The sequence below is a fragment of the Dermacentor andersoni genome, unplaced genomic scaffold, assembly GCF_023375885.2.
Source record: "Dermacentor andersoni unplaced genomic scaffold, qqDerAnde1_hic_scaffold ctg00000039.1, whole genome shotgun sequence".
Lineage (NCBI taxonomy): Eukaryota > Metazoa > Arthropoda > Arachnida > Ixodida > Ixodidae > Dermacentor > Dermacentor andersoni.
Window position 1 is genome coordinate 16,451,497 of NW_027314752.1, and position 7,993 is coordinate 16,459,489.

Below are 7,993 nucleotides of genomic sequence, written 5' to 3' on the forward strand. Positions count from 1 at the left end.
ATTCCACAGCGACGCCTCATAGCAGCGTGATTTAAAATTCAGAACATTTTCTCTTCAAAGGATGCGACACTGCGTTTCTCTCAAGACAACCTTTCAGGTGTCATGCCGCACATCTTAATCAATAACCTTCCTTTGTTCATCAAGGCGGACGTTTTCCTCTAATATCGCGATAAAAAATCCGGGACAGCAAATTGGTTAAATGCAATATATCATGTAGTATGTGAAACGTATTCCACAGCGACGCCTCATAGCTGCGTGATTTAAATTTTGAACATTTTCTCTTCAAAGGAAGCGCCATTTCGTTTATCTCAAGCCAACCATTCAGGTGTCATGTCGCACGCCTTAATCAATAACCTTCCTTTGTTCATCAAGGCGGAAGTTTTCCTCTAATGTTGGAAAGAAAATCCGGGCCAGCCAATTCGTTAAATGCAATATTTCATGTAGTATGTGAAACGAATTCCACAGCGACGCCTCATAGCTGCGTGATTTAAACTTCAGAACATTTTCTCTTCAAAGGAAGCGAAACTGCGTTTCTCTCAAGATAACCTTTCAGGTGTCATGTCGCAAGTCTTAATCAATAAGCTTCCTTTGTTCATCAAGGCGGACGTTTTCCTCTAATATCGCGAAACAAAATCCGGGCCAGCAAATTGGTTAAATGCAATATATCATGTAGTATGTGAAAGGTATTCCTCAGCGACGCCTCATAGCTGCGTGATTTAAATTCTGAACATTTCTTCTTCATAGGAAGCGCCATTGCGTTTATCTCAAGACAACCTTTCAGGTGTCATGTCGGACGTGTTAATCAATAACCTTCCTTTGTTCCTCAAGGCGGACGTTTTTCTCAAATATCGTTAATGAAAATCCGGGCCAGCAAATTCGTTAAATGCAAGATATCATGTAGTATGTGAAACGTATTCCACAGCGACGCATCATAGCTGCGTGATTCAAAATTCTGAACATCTTCTCTTCAAAGGATGCGACACTGCGTTTCTCTCAAGACAACCTTTCAGGTGTCATGTCGCAAGTCCTAATCAATAACCTTCCTTTGTTCATCAAGGCGGAAGTTTTCCTCTAATGTCCCGAAAGAAAATCCGGGCAAGCAAATTCGTTAAATGCAATATATCATGTTGTATGTAAAACGGATTCCACAGCGACGCCTCATAGCAGCGTGATTTAAAATTCAGAACATTTTCTCTTCAAAGGATGCGACACTGCGTTTCTCTCAAGACAACGTTTCTGGTGTCATGTCGCACGTCCTAATCAATAACCTTCCTTTGTTCATATGGGCGGAAGTTTTCCTCTAATGTCCCGAAAGAAAATCCGGGCAAGCAAATTCGTTAAATGCAATATATCATGTAGTATGTGAAACGTATTCCGCAACGACGCCTCATAGCTGCGTGATTTAGAATTCAGAACATTTTCTCCTCAAAGGAAGCACCACTACGTTTCTCTCAAGACAACCTTTCAGGTGTCATGCCGCACGTCCTAATCAATAACCTTCCTTTGATCATCAAGGCGGAAGTTTTCCTCTAATGTTGGAAAGAAAATCCGGGCCAGCCAATTCGTTAAATGCAATATTTCATGTAGTATGTGAAACGTATTCCACAGCGACGCCTCATAGCTGCGAGATTTATAATTCAGAACATTTTCTCTTCAAAGGAAGCGAAACTGCGTTTCTCTCAAGACAACCTTTCAGGTGTCATGTCGCACATAGTAATCAATAACATTCCTTTGTTCATCAAGGCGGAAGATTTCCTTTAATATCGCGAAAGAAAATCCGGGCCAGCCAATTGGTTAAATGCAATATATCATGTAGCATGTGAAACGTATTCCACAGCGACGCGTCATAGCTGCGTGATTCTAAATTCTGAACATTTCCTGTTCAAAGGAAGCGCCATTGCGTTTATCTAGAGACAACCATTCAGGTGTCATGTCGCACGTCTTAATCAATAACTTTCCTTTGTTCAACATGGCGGAAGTTTTCCTCTAATGTTGGAAAGAAAATCCGGGCCAGCCAATTCGTTAAATGCAATATTTCATGTAGTATGTGAAACGAATTCCACAGCGACGCCTCATAGCTATGTGATTTAAAATTCAGAACATTTTCTCTTCAAAGGAAGCGAAACTGCGTTTCTCTCAAGATAACCTTTCAGGTGTCATGTCGCACGTCTTAATCAATAACTTTCCTTTGTTCATCAAGGCGGAATTTTTCCTCTAATGTCCCGAAAGAAAATCCGGGCAAGCAAATTCGTTAAATGCAATATATCATGTAGTATGTGAAACGCATTCCACAGCGACGCCTCATAGCTGCGTGATTTAAAATTTTGAACATTTTCTCTTCAAAGGATGCGACACTGCGTTTCTCTCAAGACAACCTTTCAGGTGTCATGTCGCACGTCTTAATCAATAACCTTCGTTTGTTCATCAAGGCGGAAATTTTCCTCTAATGTCCCGAAAGAAAATCCGGGCAAGCAAATTCGTTAAATGCAATATATCATGTAGTATGTGAAACGTATTCCACAGCGACGCCTCATAGCTGCGTGATTTAAAATTTTGAACATTTTCTCTTCAAAGGATACGACACTGCGTTTCTCTCAAGACAACCTTTCAGGTGTCATGCCGCACGTCTTAATCAATAACCTTCCTTTGTTTTTCAAGGCGGACGTATTTCTCTAATATCGTTAATGAAAATCCGGGCCAGCAAGTTCGTTAAATGCAATATATCATGTAGTATGTGAAACGTATTCCACAGCGACGCCTCACAGCTGCGAGATTCAAAATTCAGAACATTTTCTCTTCAATGGAAGCGCCATTGCGTTTCTCTTAAAACAACCTTTCAGGTGTCATGTCGCACGTCTTAATCAATAAACTTCCTTTGTTCATCAAGGCGGACGTTTTCCTCTAATATCGCGAAAAAAAATCCGGGCCAGCAAATTGGTTAAATGCAATATATCATGTAGTATGTGAAACGTATTCCACAGCGACGCCTCAAAGCTGCGTGATTTAAATTCTGAACATTTCCTCTTCAAAGGAAGCGCCATTGCGTTTATCTCAAGACAATCATTCAGGTGTCATGTCGCACGTCTAATCAATAACCTTCCTTTGTTCATGAAGGCGGAAGTTTTCCTCTAATGTTAGAAAGAAAATCCGGGCTAGCCAATTCGTTAAACGCAATATTTTATGTAGTATGTGAAATGAATTCCACAGCCACGCCTCATAGCTGCGTGATTTAAAATTTTGAACATTTTCTCTTCAAAGGATGCGACACTGCGTTTCTCTCAAGACAACCTTTCAGGTGATATGCCGCACATCTTAATCAAAAACCTTCCTTTGTTCATCAAGGCGGACGTTTTCCTCTAATATCGCGAAAAAAAATGCGGGCCAGCAAATTGGTTAAATGCAATATATAATGTAGTATGGGAAACGTATTCCACAGCGACGCCTCATAGCTGCGTGATTTAAATTCCGAACATTTCCTCTTCAAAGGAAGCGCCAGTGCGTTTATCTCAAGACAACCATTCATGTGTCATGTCGCACGTTTTAATCAATAACCTTCCTTTGTTCATCAAGGCAGAAGTTTTACTCTAATGTTGGAAAGAAAATCCGGGCCAGCCAATTCGTTAAATGCAATATTTCAGGTAGTATGTGAAACGAATTCCACAGCGGCGCCTCATAGGTGCGTGATTTAAACTTCAGAACATTTTCTCTTCAAAGGAAGCGAAACTGCGTTTCTCTCAAGATAACCTTTCAGGTGTCATGCCGCACGTCTTATTCAATAACCTTCCTTTGTTCTTCAAGGCGGACGTTTTTCTCAAAAATCTTTAAAGAAAATCCGGGCTAACAAATTCGTTAAATGCAATAGATCATGTAGTATGTGAAACGTATTCCACAGCGACGCGTCATAGCTGCGTGATTTAAAATTCGGAACATTTTCTCTTCAAAGGAAGCGACAATGCGTTTCTCTCAAGACAACCTTTCAGGTGTCATGCGCTCGTCTTAATCAATAAGCTTCCTTTGTTCATCAAGGTGGACGTTTTCCTCTAATATCGTTAAAGAAAATCCGGGGCAGCAAACTGATTAGATACTATATATTATGTAGCATGTGTAACGTTGTCCGCAGTGACGCCTCATAGCCGCGTGATTTAAAATTCAGAACATTTTCTCTTCAAAGGAAGCGCCACTGCGATTCTCTCAATGCAACCTTTCAGTTGTCATGTCGCACGTCTTAATCAATAACCTTCCTTTGTTCTTCAAGGCGGAAGTTTTCCTCTAATATCGTTAAAGAAAACCGGGCCAGCAAATTCGTTAAATGCAACATATCATTTAGTATGTGAAACGAATTCCACAGCGACGCCTCATAGCTATGTGATTTAAAATTCAGAACATTTTCTCTTCAAAGGAAGCGAAACTGCGTTTCTCTCAAGATAACCTTTCAGGTGTCATGTCGCACGTCTTAATCAATAACTTTCCTTTGTTCATCAAGGCGGAATTTTTCCTCTAATGTCCCGAAAGAAAATCCGGGCAAGCAAATTCGTTAAATGCAATATATCATGTAGTATGTGAAACGCATTCCACAGCGACGCCTCATAGCTGCGGGATTTAAAATTTTGAACATTTTCTCTTCAAAGGATGCGACACTGCGTTTCTCTCAAGACAACCTTTCAGGTGTCATGTCGCACGTCTTAATCAATAACCTTCGTTTGTTCATCAAGGCGGAAATTTTCCTCTAATGTCCCGAAAGAAAATCCGGGCAAGCAAATTCGTTAAATGCAATATATCATGTAGTATGTGAAACGTATTCCACAGCGACGCCTCATAGCTGCGTGATTTAAAATTTTGAACATTTTCTCTTCAAAGGATACGACACTGCGTTTCTCTCAAGACAACCTTTCAGGTGTCATGCCGCACGTCTTAATCAATAACCTTCCTTTGTTTTTCAAGGCGGACGTATTTCTCTAATATCGTTAATGAAAATCCGGGCCAGCAAGTTCGTTAAATGCAATATATCATGTAGTATGTGAAACGTATTCCACAGCGACGCCTCACAGCTGCGAGATTCAAAATTCAGAACATTTTCTCTTCAATGGAAGCGCCATTGCGTTTCTCTTAAAACAACCTTTCAGGTGTCATGTCGCACGTCTTAATCAATAAACTTCCTTTGTTCATCAAGGCGGACGTTTTCCTCTAATATCGCGAAAAAAAATCCGGGCCAGCAAATTGGTTAAATGCAATATATCATGTAGTATGTGAAACGTATTCCACAGCGACGCCTCAAAGCTGCGTGATTTAAATTCTGAACATTTCCTCTTCAAAGGAAGCGCCATTGCGTTTATCTCAAGACAATCATTCAGGTGTCATGTCGCACGTCTAATCAATAACCTTCCTTTGTTCATGAAGGCGGAAGTTTTCCTCTAATGTTAGAAAGAAAATCCGGGCTAGCCAATTCGTTAAACGCAATATTTTATGTAGTATGTGAAATGAATTCCACAGCCACGCCTCATAGCTGCGTGATTTAAAATTTTGAACATTTTCTCTTCAAAGGATGCGACACTGCGTTTCTCTCAAGACAACCTTTCAGGTGATATGCCGCACATCTTAATCAAAAACCTTCCTTTGTTCATCAAGGCGGACGTTTTCCTCTAATATCGCGAAAAAAAATGCGGGCCAGCAAATTGGTTAAATGCAATATATAATGTAGTATGGGAAACGTATTCCACAGCGACGCCTCATAGCTGCGTGATTTAAATTCCGAACATTTCCTCTTCAAAGGAAGCGCCAGTGCGTTTATCTCAAGACAACCATTCATGTGTCATGTCGCACGTTTTAATCAATAACCTTCCTTTGTTCATCAAGGCAGAAGTTTTACTCTAATGTTGGAAAGAAAATCCGGGCCAGCCAATTCGTTAAATGCAATATTTCAGGTAGTATGTGAAACGAATTCCACAGCGGCGCCTCATAGGTGCGTGATTTAAACTTCAGAACATTTTCTCTTCAAAGGAAGCGAAACTGCGTTTCTCTCAAGATAACCTTTCAGGTGTCATGCCGCACGTCTTATTCAATAACCTTCCTTTGTTCTTCAAGGCGGACGTTTTTCTCAAAAATCTTTAAAGAAAATCCGGGCTAACAAATTCGTTAAATGCAATAGATCATGTAGTATGTGAAACGTATTCCACAGCGACGCGTCATAGCTGCGTGATTTAAAATTCGGAACATTTTCTCTTCAAAGGAAGCGACAATGCGTTTCTCTCAAGACAACCTTTCAGGTGTCATGCGCTCGTCTTAATCAATAAGCTTCCTTTGTTCATCAAGGTGGACGTTTTCCTCTAATATCGTTAAAGAAAATCCGGGGCAGCAAACTGATTAGATACTATATATTATGTAGCATGTGTAACGTTGTCCGCAGTGACGCCTCATAGCCGCGTGATTTAAAATTCAGAACATTTTCTCTTCAAAGGAAGCGCCACTGCGATTCTCTCAATGCAACCTTTCAGTTGTCATGTCGCACGTCTTAATCAATAACCTTCCTTTGTTCTTCAAGGCGGAAGTTTTCCTCTAATATCGTTAAAGAAAACCGGGCCAGCAAATTCGTTAAATGCAACATATCATTTAGTATGTGAAATGTATTCCACAGCGACGCCTCATAGCTGCGTGATTTACCATTCAGAACATTTTCTCCTCAAAGGAAGCGCCACTACGTTTCTCTCAAGACAACCTTTCAGGTGTCATGTCGCACGTCTTAATCAATAACCTTCCTTTGTTCATCAAGGCGGAAGTTTTCCTCTAATATCATTAAGGAAAATCCGGGCAAGCAAATTCGGTAAATGCAATAGATCATGTAGCATGTGACACGTATTCCATAGCGACGCCTCTTAGCTGCGTGATTCCAAATTCTGAACATTTTCTCTTCCAAGAAAGCGAAACTGCGTTTCTCTCAAGACAACCTTTCATGTGTCATGTCGCACGTCTTAATCAATAACCTTCCTTTCATCATCAAGGCGGAAGTTTTCCTCTAATATCGCGAAAGAAAATCCGGGCAAGCAAATTCGTTAAATGCAATATATCATGTAGTATGTGAAACGTATTCCGCAGCGACACCTCACAGCTGCGTGATTTAAAATTCAGAACATCTTCTCCTCAAAGGAAGCGCCACTACGTTTCTCTCAAGACAACCTTTCAGGTGTCATGTCGCACGTCTTAATCAATAACCTTCCTTTGTTCATCAAGGCGGAAGTTTTCCTCTAATATCATTAAAGAAAATCTGGGCCAGCAAATTCGTTAAATGCAATATATTATGTAGTATGCGAAACGTATTCTACAGCGACGCCTCATAGCTGCGTGATTCAAAATTCTGAACATTTTCTCTTCAAAGGGAGCGAAACTGCGTTTCTCTTAAGACAACCTTTCAGGTGTCATCTCGCACGTCTTAATCAATCACCTTCCTTTGTTCATCAAGGCGGATGTTATCCTATAATATCGTTAAAGTAACTTGGGGCCACCAAATTGGTTAAAAGCAATGTATTATGTAGTATGTGTAACGTATTGCAAAGCGACGCCTCAGAGCTGCGTGATTTAAAATTCAGAACACTTTCTCTTCATAGGAAGCGCCACTGCGATTCTCTCAAGACAACGTTTCAGGTGTCATGTCGCACGTCTGAATAAATAACCTTCCTTTGTTCATCAAGGTGGAAGCTTTTCTCTAATATCTTTAAAGAAAATCCGGGCCAGCATATTGGTTAGATGCAATATATTAGGTAGCATGTGTAACGTATTCCACAGCGACGCCTCATAGTTCTGTGATTTAAAATTGAGAACATTTTCTCTTCAAAGGAAGCGCCACTGCGTTTCTCTCAAGACAACCTTAGAGGTGTCATGTCGCACGATCTAATCAATAACCTTCATTTGTTCATCAAGGCGGAAATTTTCCTCTAATATCACTAAAGAAAATCCGGGTCTGCAAACTAGTTAGATGCTATATATCATGTAATATGTGAAA